General features: G+C 39.5%; 1 long non-coding RNA gene across 3 annotated transcripts in view; it reads right to left on the bottom strand.

The window, feature by feature from the left end:
* Window positions 1-1,834: 1,834 nt before the first annotated feature.
* LOC309659106 overlaps window positions 1,835-16,818 on the bottom strand; it is a 31,709-nt gene continuing 16,725 nt past the window's right edge. Inside the window, exons 1-5 of one of the 3 annotated variants that reach the window (XR_014262605.1) lie at window positions 11,194-11,407; window positions 8,245-8,395; window positions 4,681-5,139; window positions 3,566-3,780; window positions 1,835-2,923 (exon numbers count right to left, since the gene is read on the bottom strand). This is a non-coding gene — a long non-coding RNA (uncharacterized lncRNA). Of the gene's footprint in view, window positions 2,924-3,565; window positions 3,781-4,680; window positions 5,140-8,244; window positions 9,082-11,193; window positions 11,408-16,818 lie in introns of those variants that run through there. The other 2 variants (XR_014262604.1, XR_014262606.1) reach the window with 2 other exon arrangements.

Below are 16,818 nucleotides of genomic sequence, written 5' to 3' on the forward strand. Positions count from 1 at the left end.
TGTTTAAGTCGCTAAGTTTCTGGTAATGTGTTACACAGCAGCAGTAGACAACTAATATACTCAGGCTAACTAGCTTTTGGTCATCTTTATTTTGGAAATACTTTTTCAGTTTATTTTGGTAATCTTTATGTTGGAGGTACTCTGCTCGTCTGTTTTGAGTTTCAACAAATGTTGAATACAAAATAACCTTTAGAATCTTGGCTAATGATCCACTACTTCACGGTTACACACCCCTTCTAAGAACGTCTTAACGTGTTTGACGCTAACGTTTTCTCACATTTCCATATTTTACTGTAAATAAAAAAGAGGTATGTTAAATGCTGTGGTGTATGAAAATAACAATCAGATTCTTCTGTAATGGGGACGATCACCTGTATAAGCTGTACGGCATAAGCCAGTGCTGTGCCTGCCGTCGTTTTGTTCTCCGGGTGAAGAGCTGCAGAGTAGCGAGCTCAGCTCCAGGGGCTGTGCGTTACCTTGACAGGTGCGCGAAGCAGGAGTTCTCACGTGAGCTCTACAGCCCTTTCCTGCTTGGAGGCATCTATGGCTTTGCATCACCCCAGTCATTTAATTGACACTGTTGCAAGTTATCCCCTTGATGTGTTACTGTGACCAAGAAAAAATGAACTCTCCCCTCTGTGTTCACAAGCAGATATGATGACAGCCTGCAGCAGTTCTCCTGAGACTGACACACGTAGAATTGCTGCTCTGGACTCCTGGCTCCATCTGAGCCTGTCCAGGTATGTACCTGGCATGTGTGTGTTCCCACTGGCCTTGCATCTCCTTATCCAGTGCAATGATTTCCACATCAATCCAGGACTGAAAGGAAGAACTTTTTCACAGGGATGGGCAGCCTATAACTCTGTGACATATCAACCCATGATGTTTATCCTTAACTGTGTTGGGGGGATGGGGCAGGGTGGGAAAAGAATTCTTTAAAAAGAGGGGCAAGACCAGATTGTGAAGAACATTTTGATACAATGAAAGTAAAAAATAAAGATGACTTCTCAGTAATTGCTGTGTTTTGGGAAAGCATCAGAACAGAAGATTTTAAGGGAAGAGGTACTGGGTATTTTTATGTTTTTAATTCAGTTGTATAATCGAATGTAACAAACTAATTAAAAGGAACTGCATATAAATTAGCACCACTTTTAAATGCCAACAATAAATTGGAAGTGAATTTCCTGTGTGATGCCAACATTTAATGTCTCTCTAACCTTATAGGGTTCAAATGATGAGAGGAATTTTAGCAAAAATGAAAATGTATGCCCTTGTCCTTTTTTGATGTTAGCATAAGTTTCTCTCTTAAATTTTGGCCATGTGTGTCCACACTGAGGGGTTGTATGAATATTAGTACAAGACTGACTTTTTTATTGTGGTAAAATATACATAATATAAAATTTACCATTTTAACCATTTTTAAATGTTTAGTTCAGTGGCATTAAGTACATTCACATTGTGCAACTATTACCACCATCCATCCTTAGAACTTTTATCTTCAAGACTGACTTTTTTGATAAGCAAGTTTAATTCCCCTGCCTGGTACCTGGATTTCTTTTCCTTTTCACATTATCTTTCTATCGTGCCCTTCTAATCTCAGTATTTCCTCCAGCCTTAAAAGACCCTCAATGTAAAGTCCAACGTGAGGGAGGTTTAGGTGACCAAATGAGTCATGCAAATTATGTTTTGCTTTGTCTCCAAAGTAAAGAAATAACTACAGATGGCTTCTGGTTTCATCCTAGGAACACTATCATTTGAAAGGTCCCCAAGAAACTGTATTAGTTCAGGGCCACCTTAGTGACTTGAATTTCTCGGATGTGGGCCTTCACAGCCCTGAACCAAAGTCATTTCCACCCACGGGGGAGCCAGGGGAAAGCCCCAGGGCCTTCTCTGGTGTACGGGAGAGCCCCAGACAGAGCTAGCATAGGTTCAGCCCAGTCTCCAGGAGAGAAGAGCAGCTCAGATCAGGGGCATTCCTGTTAATTTTCCAGGGACTTTCTGCAGATGAATTTTGGATGGAAATATTTGTTTTTGTTATATATCAGATGATTTTCTCATATTTTAGTGAGATCTAAGAAAGACCATTTTAATTCTGTCCAGGCAGGCCTTGGGGAGGAAGAAAAAAATCTAATTTATGAGTACTCTGAAAATGTTGGGAATCCACATTAAAGAAGGTATATGTTTTTTAACTGATAACTGACTTGATATGTGAAAACCTATACAAATAGGAATAAAGGAATGACTAATTCAGAATTAGTTCTCTTAAATAGCAAGTTTCTAAAGCTGCATGATTCTTTTTATAAGAATGTGTTTCACACTGCTTAAGACTATGTAAATTGTTACTGTGTAAATTTTAAATATATATATTTTTATAGATCTAAAACTTTAATGGTCTATTGGGTTGCTTGTCATAAGTTGAATATTGTTTCATTACCTTAGTATTGACTATACTTAGGTATACTTTTCTCTATAGTCACTCAGTTTCCTTCAAATCCTGTTTGTCACAGTGTTTGTTTTATAGTCAGACACAAAATTAAGTGGGTCCAAATGGTACAATCACTTCTATATTATTTGCTGAAAACAGTTGAGTCGTCCCTCAATTCACTTTGGTTTTAATCCTGTCATACTCCTCTAGGCTAAGAAAATGAAAGCTTATCTGGACTACATTTATGCTTAATATCAACATGGTTTATAAGTGATAGAACAACTACTCACATATTCAATCAGCCCTGGACCAGAAGGCTGTATAGAACCACCAGAAGTGCATGCTGTCTGTCTGCACTGGAAGACCATAGAATGCGCTTGAGGAAACAAGAGCTCAGCGTGGGATGAGTGTGATTCAAAGCCAGCGTGGATGAGTGGACCACATGTGGGACGATCAAGTTATATTCCTATCCGGTGTCTCTGGAGAAAATACCACTCTCTGTTTTAAAAACAAAAAAACCCAAGTTCTGAATATAATTGATCCATTGGTCCTCATAGTCAACGTCATCAGGTCTCAGATTATTTAAGTCATTTTGCTGCCACCAGTGTCACTTAGTCACTTGGAAAATTTAGTCAAGACAATTTCCTAAAATTTTTTTAAATGCTCGCTTGAAGTATTTTCAACTTAGTCTAGATGGGTTGTAAAACCCATTTCTGTACAAGTAGTTTACTTAAATAAGGAATGTGTCCTAAGAAGCATTCCTGAGGTACAGAAATATTTTTTCCATTGAAATAGCCTATTCGTAAACAAAGACTATTTTCTTATTTCTAACTTATAAAACCTCAGACGGAACATCTAGACAGAACCATATAGAGGATGGTAGTTAAAACTATCAGCATAGCATTTTACTATTCTGTTTTACTCATCCTCGAGTTTGAAAAGGTGGGGTGAAGGTCAAATCAGTAATGCTAGAAGGCCTCATGGACAACGTATAACTTTACTCCATTGCTCCTTACCATACATCAGCACCTTTATAAGGACAAACACAAAAGCCTGAGACTTTCCTGGCCCCATGTCTTTTTATCACTGTCATCCCCAAAGACAGAATCTGGGAAACAACTTGGGATCTAGTTCACGTACCTTCAAGTCTCGGCTTTTGTCCACTGCTCAGTGTGTACATGGACTTCCTTTGGGTGCTGGCTTCTCTGTTGGACCGAGCTTCATGGGAAGGACACCAGGGCTAGGTGATGAGAAGCAGCTGGTGCAAACTGACAGTGGGGGCGAAGACCTGAAAAGCTGCATGAATGTTCTGGAACTTTCCGTATGTGATTCCAAGTAGACACATTTATGACTCCCTTAAATAAAAAAGGAGCAGAGATGAGGTGATACCTGGTGAAAATGATGTTTATTATAAAATATTCGTATCATTATAGCTAAATAGGAAAGATAAATATATGTTTATATCTCTTATCAGAAGCTACCCTTAGCTATAATTAAGCATGCTGAATAGATTAAAAGAAAAACTCAGCACTGGTGTGTATTTGATCTATGTTTAAATTCATTAGTCAGAAAGTGGTAAATGAGAAATTAATTTTTCCACTTGGCTTATATTTCACAAGATAATAAGAGTGGACACTTCAGTCTGCTTGTGAGGCCAGTTGTATTACTGGTTGCATTTCAGCTGTCCCTCCTGTGTGTCTTTCAAGGTGCTAGCAGACTGGAAGATACTCCATATACTGTACAGGAAAAGGAAATGTCACAGGATTCTCTTTTTAAAGGAGGAAGTAGAGTGGCTTTTTCCCTTTGAAAACTGTGACAGAACAGTGCTTATAAAACTATCCGTGGTGAATCTGTGGTGATGGACCCGTTCTTAAAATTTCCAATTCTTTGCAGACTGGCACTTTTGTAAAATTAAATTAAAATGTTACACTGAGATCAAATTGCTGTAAAAGTTTCTAAACACTTGCTCTCAGTTTCTGTACACATTCTTGCAGAGGGGCAGAAAGAGTTTGCTATGTGGCACTGGTCTGTAGAGCACCCTTTAGTAGCAGTGAAACATGAGTTTCAGGCAAGGATCAATAGCTTCTGTTGTTATCTGGGAGTTTGGGATTTTGCCCAGAATGGGAGGGCAGTGCTTTTGTTTTGTTGTTTTGCTATTGGTCCAACTTTTGTGTAGAATTGTCCAGTACGCGCCTTGCTCAGGGCACCTGACTGAGGAGGTGAATGGGGGCTGGGATCTCTCCTCTGAGTCGTACCCTCTGCTTGGCGGAGGTCCTTGGATCAGCCATCAGATAGTCCCAGTTACATTTGCTGCTTTTTTGAGACGCCTTCCATAGGTTTCTACATTCTCTTAGCGGAAATCAGCAAGAACCTCCTTTTGATTTCAGTTCGTTATGCTTAACAAAAATCTTCATCACATCTATTTCTTTACTGGATTTCAAGCTCCTGTGGGAAGGAGTGTGGGTCTTACATTGTTGTGACTAGAACAGTGCTCATACTAATATCAAATGAATTCCGAATCACAGGTTGATAGTGAAAGCCATGCTCAGCTGTTAACCTTCTTGAAGAAGCAAAGAATCTCATAGTGTGATGATTTTCTTCCTTCTTTTTTATTGATCCAGGACTTGAAGAGACCAAGTTTTTAGATGTAGTCCTGGGGAGAGAAGCTTCCTGAAGTTAATGATACCCCGACATATTCATCCAGTCAGAGAGACCTATGGAATGGCCACAATAGACATAAGAGGTCAAACCGAGTATTGTTAACATTTTATCTCTAGTGAGGTTAAAATTAACCAAGGACATTGAGTTCACCGAGAAACAGCTTCTTAAACAAATATAGCTCATGAAAAAACATTACTTATTGGGGTCACGGACTCCTAAGAATGAACAGAACCTTAATATGTCTGGGGAACACACGTGCCATGTTGCACTGCTGGTGGAAGAGGCCTGACCCCGGCCTGGACTCTGCAGAGCCTCCTGGCAGGTCGCAGGTAGCGTGTAGGGTGGGGCTGGTGTGGCAAACAGGGAAGCAAGGGCATAGCAGCCTGAGACCACCTCAAAGTCAGAAGCAGAAGGACACACCCCTTGGCGTGCGCAACTGACGTCAGGAAAAATGAAGGCCTGGAAGCTTATCACCAACACAGAGGAAATAACTTTGGTGGCAAATGGGACAGGAGAGAGTTCTTAAACAACAGGTGGCTTGTAATGGTCTCTTCTCCACCAGACGCATCCATCACGCCTTGGTTCCTGAGGGTCTTCACGCATCTGAAAGGCACACTGTGTTTGTTTGACCCTCACAGGCCGCGTCGATGGTGGCCTGAAGAGGGGGCACGGGCTCAACGTCTGTAATAAGGAAGAGTTTTGAGCAATTCCATGAATTCCAATTCTGTGTGGGATTTTAGTGTGAATGACAAATGTTTATGAGCCCAAGTTACTGTTTTATGATTAATATGAAATATTGCCTGAGCCTAAAAGCCAGTCTTGCCAGAAACGCAAGAAGTATGTTTCTAACATATTTTGGGTTCTGTTCAAGCAGTTAGTTTGTGAGGATAGAAAACCACTTAAGTCAGTTCCATAAGGAGCATCCCACAGACCGACAGGGCAGGAAGTACAGCCAGTCCTCCTGGAAGGCACCTGGGACCTAGAGAGCCAAGAAGTAAAGCTTCCAGCAGCGTCTCTCATGATCCACAGAGAGATGGTCTCATCGCTCAAGATTTCCCCGCCTCACTCTGTACATGATCTCCCTTTCTTTCCCTTCCTCTCTTTGTCTCTCTCCACCTCCATCTCCCACTCTTCATCCTCTGGGCACACAAGGGTGCTCCTGCCACTGAAGGAAGCTGCATCTTAGTTCACCAGTCCGAAATCCTGAGAAGTAGAATCTGATTGGCTCAGCCGACCTACGGTCCTTGAACCACGTGCACAACTCTATCCAATCATCTGTGGCCAGGGCATGGGGCCCGGGTGCCTGCAGCACAGATTCAAAGTTTCTGGGAAGCAGGTGTGTTCAGGGCGTGCCTCAAACCATATCAAATACATGTGGAGTTTTCACAGCTCAGGTGCACACATGAGTGACCTTCAGCGAAGGAAGAAGAATCAGCGTAGTTCAGAGCACCTCGTAATTAAGGTTGGTAATCATCCAATTAGCATCCTCACCAATAGAAAATGTTAGAATTCATCAGAGAAGAACAAAGACAAATGCAGGTGACATCAGAGCTTTAGGGTAAGAGTCACACAAGGTTGCCCTCATGAGGCAGTTTTCTTAGTGGTCGGAGGGAAGATAGGAAGAAAAAAGAGTTACAGGTGTCCGGAGTAATTCCCTTCGTGTGCAGGTTTGTTGCTGTTGATCTGCTTAAATAGCCTAGAAGACACACATGTGCTGTTTCTAAAATGCAGACCGAAGTCCTGCGAGCTTTCCTGCAGCTTTTTGATGGAAAGGGGATTTACAGTTCTGTCCTCTAAACCTCAACTACGTGTGTTTTCAGTCCCATTTTTGGCCTGTGGTTGGCTAGCTCTGTAAAGTGCTCTGGCTCCAGTACTTGAACTTCATGTTGCAAAGGGTAAATTTGGCGTTGTCTGCTTCCTCCAAGTTCCATGACGACTTCCTTAATTTGTTGTTCTCTTTGTGCCCTGGGTAGTAAATTCTTACCGACAGTGGAGATTGGCTCCTGCACTCTTAAGCCTAAGCACCAAGGTTGTCTGGAACCTTATGCACAGTATTCCCAACAGCTCTATCACAGGTTAGTTTAATGTTCACTGTAATGAGGTATTGTTTTCCCTATGCCTCTTATTCCTTCTACAGGATATTATATTTGTTGAGATACAGCCTGGAGCCAGGGAACAGAGCAGAGAACCCAGGCCCTTAGAAGGGTAAACCTGCTGGTTGTTCTCAGCCGTCAGGTTACATTTGTGGCTTTCTAGACACTAAGTAAATAAAAACAACGGGAAATCTTTGGAGAGCCTCATGGTGGATATCAGAAAAGATAGTTTGGTGTTGTATATGAATATTCACTAAATCTATTTCTGGGTCAGCCTGTGTTGGGGACATTAAAATTACCTACATTTCAAAGGTTAACAATGCAACTAAACTAAGCCAATGTAAGTTTAGGCTTAAACATACAGAGAAGAGGAACTATTTCCCACAAGCTAATGGTCGGCAAGACCTAATGGAATGAGTACATGTGTTGAACAATGCTGTAAAAATCACAATAACAAAAGCAGTCAGACTTAAAGCTTCATTTTACTAACCTCAGACACCAAGTTGAATATCCATGTGGGAAGAAGCAAACACCTTATAAATAGATATTGTTGGTGCTAAACCTATACTTACCCCAGCTCAGGGAAAAAGAAGTAAATAGATATGGTGAAATGATTTCAAATGGTTCCAAGCCATCTCCCTTACTTTACTCTTAAACCATCCCCAGATAATGAGATTTTCTAAGTCAGTTATTGTGTTGAACAAAGGACAGTGATGAAAAATAGTAACCAAAGGCATTTTCAAATGAGTGAAACAAGATATGCTTCTTCAAATATGAAGAAATCTCTCAACATAAAACCATTTAACAACTTTTATAAAGTTTAGGAATTAAGCAAAGACATGTGGTAAAGGACAACTGCTTCAAAATTGTAGCAATGCCTCAAAGTTCCTATTTGTAGGCTGATGGTCCTAAGGAGATACATTAGGACCTCGTAGATTAATGCAATCTTCAGTGCCATTTAATCCTAACAGGGACCAGGAAGTTTAGCATTATCTATGTAGCAGGCCAAAAAGCTGCCAAGTCCTTGTATACAGAGAGAATCAAGTATCACACTGAATTACTGACCTGGTAGTTAATGATCCACTATCCGCCAGCCACTTTTCTTTACAGGAGCATTCTAACTGTTTCTCAGCATCCACCCATACGTTTGGTCCCTCTATGCAACTGTAGGCAACCTCAATTCCATGTTCCCTCACAGCAACTCTTTGGTCTCAAGCTGTACCATGTGGAGAGAGGATTTTATGAATCTCTTGCCAAGGATCTTTCAGGTCAAGGTCAAGCCATGGATCTTTCACACTATGCCTTCAAGAGACCAGCATCCAAAGTGACTGTTCAAGAGACCCAGAGGGTCACACCTTAGTAGTAGAGCTAAACTAGCTCAGAATAGAGACTACTCCAGATATACCCTTAAACACTTCAAAAGAAGCCATGAAAGGATCAAACCAATCTGATCTTCCAGGACTTTAACTACCTTCCAGAACAAAACCAACATTCTTTAAAGGAGGATAGCTAAGTTCAGATACTCAATGACCTAACAACTCCATGTTCAGGATCCAAAAAAAATAACTAGACATGCCAAGAATCAGGAAATATGACCCATAACCAGGAGGAGAAAAAGAGTCAATAGAAAAAGACCCACCAATGACAGAGATGGTGGAATTAGTATTCAAAGACAATGAAATAGCTATTACAAACATGCTCAACATGTTTAAGGATCTTTAAATAATATGAATATAATCAGGAGAGATAGTGAAGACATAAAGAACCAATTGGAACTTCTAGAGATGAAAATTAAGATATCTGAAGTGAAAAAATACACTTGGTGGGACTAACTGCAGCTTAGACATGGAAAAAGACCAGTGAACCTGAAGATGTAGCAGTACAAACTATTCAATCTGAAACATTAACTAACTAACTAACTAAATCAGGCCTCAATGACCTGGGGATAATATAGAGTGGTTCATTATATGTTTGACTGGAGTCCCAGAAAAGTGTGTGTTGGCAGGAGGAGAGGAGAGGGAGACAGAAAGATATTTGAAGAAATAATGGCTGGAAAACTTCCAAATTTAATAAAAACTATGAACCCACAGATCTAAGAACCTTAAGGAACCTGAAGTAGCACAAATACACTCACACACACACACAATAACATCAAAGCACATCAAAATCAAATTTCTGAAAGACAGTGATAAAGAGAAAATCTTAAAATCAGCCAGAGGAAAAAGGCACATGGTGAACAGAGGAATAAGGATAAGAATGAGGGCAGATTTCAGAAATGATGCAAGTCAGACGACAATGGACATCTTTAAATTGTAGAATGAAAAAAAAAATACTGTCAACATAGAATTCTATATCCAGCAAAAATCTTCTTTAAAATTTTTACCTTAAGGTGAAATAAACACTTATTAAGACAAACAAAAGCTGAGGGGCTTTGCCAGTTAAAATCACTATAAGTATTGTTAGAGGAAGTTCTTTAGATAGAAGAAAAATAAAACCAGATGGAAACTTGGATCTAACAAAGGAATGAGGAGTACAAGAAATGGTAAATATGTGGGTAAATATGAAAGTATTTTTTCATTTTTAAATTTCTTCTATGACTAATTAACTATACAAAGCAAAAATAACAAACATGTTGGGTTCATAACTTATGCAGAAATAAAATGTATGACAACAATAGCACAAAGGATGGAAGGGGAAAATGGAAGTATATTGTTATAAGGTTATTATACAATAGTCAAATATTATTATTTAAAGTAGACTTGGTAAGTTGAGGATATGTATTATAAACATTAGCACAACCACTAAAATCTAAAAGGTAGAGGTATAGCTAAGAAACCAATAGCAGGAAATAAAGGTAAAAAATAAACAGAGAACAGATGGGATAAATAGGGAACAAACATCCAGATGGTAGATTTAATCACAACCATTACATGTAAATGGTTACAAACACTCGAAATAAAAAGAATGAATTAGATCCAGCTGACTGGAGGGAATTCCTGATGCCCTGTGAAGTGGAAAAACAACATACAGAGTTGCTGTTAGCATTTGTTTATCTATGAGTAGTAGGAGGGAGAGGTGAGGGAAAAACAGAAGGAGACTGACAAAATGGAAACATATGCATGATAAAATAACAAGAAGTGTTAAATAGAATCTATGACAGTGTTGTTGATAATAAAAATGTGTTCTGAACATAGACCAGGACTAGAAGATGACACGAACACGTGAAAACACTGAATTGACCTAGGATGTGATTGTGGTTAATTTCATTCTTAGATTCTCGACCTTCCGTATAGCTTTTATAACAAAATATTAAAATTTAAAAATAAATGTATGAAGTTTGAAGATACAGAAAATCATGACCCAAATTCCTTTTATAGTGAGTGGTTCTTTGACTCTCTAGTTTCGTGGAAGGAAAGTGAGTGAAGACCTTTTGTGCAATAATTCTCCCAAGATAGTTCCAGCCCTGTAAATGCTTTAGCATCTTATCTGGTATTAGCACAGGGCACTGGCTGTTGTTGTAGGTAGTCATTAAACATGGCAAGAAACTCCACCTGAAGCGAGAGTCGGTCAGAGTTCTTTGGTTGCAGGAAGCAGGAACTGGCTTTGGCTGACTTAAAGAAAATCATTGGGAAGACCAGAAAATTAGTCTTGGAATTGAGGCAGCTCCAGAAGGAGGAAGCAGAATTCCAGGGACGGTACATAGCAGCCGCAGTCTGGTTGGGTTGCTTCCACTGGAACTAGTGAATTCCAGTCTTACTTCAAACTTACATCAGTGGCGCAAGTGTCAAAGTCCCAGAAAAAAGCACTGGACTCATCATGTGCTCACTCTCTAGATACACTAGGACCTACTAGGAGGTGCTCAGGACCCTTTAGGATCTTGGTAGCAGGAGGGCTGCTTCCTGTAATCACAGTTCTACCAAAATCACATGCACATAGAGAGGGAAGGCTGTTTCCCCAAAAGAATTCAGGGTGTTCTAAGGAAGGGCTCATGGACACTGGGTGACCAAAACATACCTTTCTTGGTACTGGAAAAAGGAAGAGGAATCATGGGGAAATTTTCACAGGGTTGAGCGTCATACCAAGAATGTGGAGTCTACCTGCAACACAAGATCCCACTGCATTCCTGAGTCTGGGGTCCAAACCGAGGAGGGCAAGGTTTGCAAATGCTTTTGTGCTATGAATCTGTGGGAATTGAATTTATGATCCAAAGCCCAATATAATAGACATGATAAGGCTTGCCTTTAGCCTGAAGGAATTTGATATAGTGGTTTGTGTTGGTGGCTTATTTATAAATATTATATGAATTTTTTCAATATAAATTTCAGTTTCAGTCTCCCATCTCAAGTGCTCCCATAAGTATGTATTAATTATTATGGGTTGGGTTTTTTTTCTGATGGGGCTCTAAAACTGACCGGAAAGAAACCACATTAATACATTTGGGGAAAAGATATTCTAAATATAATAAATGTTGCTGGGTGATATGAAATGATATGGCACGTTTAAATTAAACCTTGAAGAAGAGTATAGGCAGGTGGGCGAGTCAGGAAAATCATTAAGGAAACAAAGCAAACTGTTGAAATTCTGTGCACCACAAAAGAATAGCCATCTTGCAGATGGGCTTATAGTTGAAGAAAGCAATAAATAATCACTGAAGGAGAAAGTAAGGGTTAAATAAAGAATAAATGAAATGGAAATCGGAAATGTTTGCTTTTGAAAACATTTGGACTCAAGATCCATCCCCAGCTTCTCAGAATGATAGGGGCTCCTGTGTGTGCCTGCTCAGAGCGATGCACTTTTCCTCAGAAAGAGAAGTACTATTTACGACGTTTGTGTTAAGAAACTCCAGGGCTCCTACGGAAATGTACTCTGACCTCTTACACAACATTTTTACTTAAGCCAGAGCAAAGGAAATAATGGACGTTGAGAGATCAAATGACTGCCTTCCACTCTGTTCCCTTTAAAGATCAATAATTTTTATGAACTTCTTTTTCTTCTTAAGGAAGCAGCATCTGGCTTCATGGAATTTGGCAGAGTTAAGCATCCTGTTCTAGTTATGTTGATTTTTAAATACAAATAAGATTGGTAAATGGCAGCTAAAGTTGAACCATCTGAGTAAGAATGAGAATAATGAAAGCCAGTGAGACTGAACCATACATTTTTAGTTAGGTCTTTGTAGGTCATCTTTTCCCTCTCCCACCCGCACTCATACAGATGAAAACATGACGTCACATGATTTGACACAATTTTTCTGTTCAAACATTTGTGGGACCTTTCCATATAATTTCATATTTTGAAGTGCTATTTTTTACACAATTCTTTTATAACAGTGTTGTATGAGGTTAGAATTAACATCTACCATACAGATAAAGTCTGTTATGACAGGACTGATCACATGCAAATATGTGTAGGGGACATGTAGCTGCAATTATGTGCTGAAGTTAATCTTTGGACTAAATTTAGAAAGGTGAAGGATTGGATACTTAGCTTTTAATCCTTTCCTCATCTTTAGAAAATGGGCCCATTTCGAGGCCAGGGCCAGGGTTATGTCTTAGAAATTTGCGCCCATGTGAAGCATGCTTAAGAAGATGATTCTTACCATGAAGGCTCTTAACAGAATTAATCTTAAGCCTGAGTATGACCCAGACATTAGTCTGGGCTTCTAGTGTCACAGGATATTACGTGCACCCAGAATAAAGTAAATTGCTTAATAATGCAATGGGATGATTTGCTCAACAATTCAGTAATAAAAATACCTTTCATGAATACAAGTCATATGACTTATTTCACAAATATTGTCTTAGTTTATCATTCATGTATAATTATTCACAAGGTTTAGATAAGAAAATGAAGCTAGTAGAGGCAAGTCACTTGTCTAAGATCTCATGCTGAGTGAGTGCCTGGCACATAATGATATATTTTGCTAAGTGGATTAATGTTGTAGCAGATCCTTTTTGTCTTCTGGTCAACTGCTTATGAAATGTACAAATGAAGGCAAGCATAGCTGCCATAATATACAGCAGTGTTGAAAAGAAGAAAAGCATAATAGAAATGTCACTTTTAGAAAAGTTTTGCAGGACTTTGGTAGCCTTTTGTAAGCTAGTTTTGAAAAGATGGCAGGCAGGGGAGCTGTCCTTGGTGCTGAACTTGCCATGAGGCGAATAGGTCAGAGGATGGCCTTAACCAGTTTTCCTACATATTTTCTTCTGGGCTTCTATTACCAATGACAATACTATCAATAAAAATTATATTTATAAAAAATTTTCCGTTTTAAATATTTTAAGGACTTTATAATATTTTTAATTATAGCTTTGTTGAGTTATTATTTAAAAAGGTAAATTTAATGCTATAATTCACTAGATTTTAGTATAGTCACAAAGTTGCGGAATTATCACCACTATGTAACTTCAGAATATTTTTATTACTGCCAAAAAAAAAAAAAAAACCCACAGAAACCCCTCTCCTCAGCCTCTGGAACCAGGAATCTACTTCCTGTTTCTATAGATTTGCCTATTCTGGACTTTTCACATAAATGGAATCATACAATATGTGGCCATTTGTAACTTACTTCTTTCACATAGCATACTGTTTTTGAGGACTATCCATGTTGTGATATGTATCAATACTTCATTAAGTTTATTGACAAACAATAATCCATTGTATGAATATACCACATTCTATTCATCAGTTAATGAACATTTAAATTGCTTCTCCTTTTGGGCTATGCTGCTGTGAACATCTATGTACAAGTTTTTTTGTGTGGATATATGTTTTCAGTTCTCTTGTGTGTATACCTAGGAATGGAACTGCTGGGTTATATGATCATTTTAATATTTTGAGGATCTGTCAAACACTTTTCCAAAGCAGTTGCCACCAGCAATGTATGAGTATTCCAAATTTTCCACATCCTTATCAACAACTGTTATTGTCTGTTTTTTTAATATTAGTCATCCTAGTGGGTGTGAAATTGTATCTCATTGTGGTTGACTTGCATTTCTGTAATGACTAATGATGTTGAGCATCTTTTCATGTACTTATTGGACACCTGTCATCTTCTTTGGAGAAATGGCCATTCAAATCTTTTGCACATTTTTAAAAATTTGGGTGGTTTTTCTTTTTATTGTTAAGGTGAAAGAGTTTTTTATATATTCTGGATGCAAATCCTTTATCAAATATATCATTTAGAAATATTTTGCTCACACTGTGGGTTGTCTTTTCACTTTCTTGATAGTGTAAATGACTGTTTTCAACACAGTGATCCTTCTCTGATGAAATATTAGTCAGCCATAAAAAAGAATAAAATAATGCCATTTGTAGCAACATGGATGGACCTAGAGATTATCATACTAAGTGAAACAAGTCAGACAGAGAAAGACAAATATCATATGATGTCACTTATATGTGGAATCTAAAAAACAGTGCAAACAAACTTATTTACAAAACAGAAATGGACTCACTGACATAGAAAACAAACCTATGGTTACCAAAGGGGAAGGGGAGAGGGATAAATTGGGAGTACGGCATTTACAGATGCACACTACCACATATAAAATGGGTAAACAACAAGGATTTACTATATACAGGACAGGGAACTATATACAATATCTTGTAATAACCTATAATGGAAGAGAATTTTAAAAAAGGATATAGATATATATATACATATGTATAATCAAATCACTTTGCTGTACACCTGAAACTAATACAATATTATAAATCAACTATACTTCAATTTAAAAATTGTGGAAAAAGAACAACAGAAATACAAAAAAAAAAAAAAAGAAAAAAAAAATTCCAGCATCTATGCTCTGAGTAGCTCATTATGAAGGAAGGAACTCATTTACAACATAATTGTTGGCAAATATTATATGAAAGAAAAATTTTAGTGGTTCTCTGGTAAAAGGCTTGCTTATAAAACTGGACGATGCAGAATGTGTGGCATCTGTTCCCTGCAGGAGAAGAGGTATGCCTTACTATAACACTGTACTTTTCTCATTGTGTGGAACCTACTCTCCTCTCAATAAAACAAACTCTGCTTGAAAATGATAGCCAGGGGAAAAAATAATGGAAGCATAGAACTGTTTTATATACTAATAAGTATTAAACTCCTGTTTTCAAATTTTATTCTTTGGCAATAAAATATATTCCTCTCACACAATCAGAGAAAGATTAAACTATTTTTTAATTAGAAAATATTTACATCGGCAAGAGCTTTTCCCCCTTATTGGAAAGCAGAATAAGAAAAAGAGTCTAGTGAGTTAACTGAGATCAATTTTATTCCTTTAAAAAGTTTCAAGGTTGAGAGATCAAGATGGTGTAATAGAAGGATGTAGGGCACACCTCCTCCCACAGACACATCAAAAATACATCTACATGTGGAACAATTCCCACAGAGTACCTACTGAATGCTGGCAGAAGATCTCATACAACTAAAACTACAAGAAAAATAACTATTTAACCAGATAGGGTGAAAGAAAAAAAAAAAAAAGGAATTAGGATGGTACCTGTGCCCCTGGGAGGGAGCTGTGAAAGAAGGCTTCCCTCACCCTGGGAACTCCCTTCACCAGTTGGGAGATCATTTGGGACATATAGGGAGCTTCAGAGGCTCACAGGAGAGTGCAGCAACTGGCTTATGGCAGGCAGAACAGAGACAGACCAGGACAGACGGTCCTGGACACCTCACCGCTCTCCCCAGCCCGAGATGTGCATCTGCTGGTGTGTGCAGGATCTTGGTGCTGAAACTCAGGCTTCAGTGGACAGACCTGGGGAGAGGACTGGGGTTGGCTGCAGGGAGATGGCTCGAAGGAGCTGGAGTGTGGTCCAGGTCGCAACTGGGGGTGTGCTCAGGACAGAGCCCAGGTCTGCCATAGCAGCCCCATTGTTAACATGTGCAGGAAGTGAGGGGTAGGGCCCTGACAGAGCAGCCTCATTCTGTGTGTGCCTACAGCAGGCATGGCTCTGCCTCTACAAGCTCTGGGAGCATGCAAGTGCCAGTGGGTTGCCAACACGCAGAGGTGGGGCTGAAGTCTGAGCTGATCCCTGGGTCCATGTGACTTTGAAGCAGGGCTAAAATCTGCAGAGCCATATCCCGACAGCTGTATGACATTGGTGATTTACACCGCCAGGGCCTTTGTAAACTTAGCACCTATTGGACATCCAAGTGGATTACTGGTGCTCCCATGGCTAGGGTGGGTCTAGTGTTAGCAGCTGCAGGCTTTGCAAGTCTAAGCATGCAGAGGTGCAGCTGGGGTATGGGCTGATTCCGTAGCACCAAGGGGTAGAACTATGGTGGGTTGCAGTGCCTGACCAACATATTTGTGCTGGTGGCTTTGTGAGCACGGAGCCTAAGGGACATCCAGGTTGGTTGCCAGAATTCCCACAGCTGAGGTGGGACCAAGGGCAGTATACTTTGTGAGCATGCATGGGTGATAGGCAACCCTAGAGAGCACACTTCCAGGTGGAAAGCTCTTATGAAGGAATACTCAGTGGCTCCTCTTGCAGTGGAAGTACTCCAGTACCACCGACCTCAAACTGCAGCTCAGAAACAGATCTGAGAGCTAATACTTCAACAAATAAGGAGCACACCCTGCCCCTGCTGTGACAACCACAGAGCAAAGAGGAGGCCCCACTCAACATCCAGTG

The sequence above is a fragment of the Balaenoptera physalus genome (genome assembly GCF_965194825.1).
Source record: "Balaenoptera physalus genome assembly, contig: SUPER_3_unloc_7, whole genome shotgun sequence".
Lineage (NCBI taxonomy): Eukaryota > Metazoa > Chordata > Mammalia > Artiodactyla > Balaenopteridae > Balaenoptera > Balaenoptera physalus.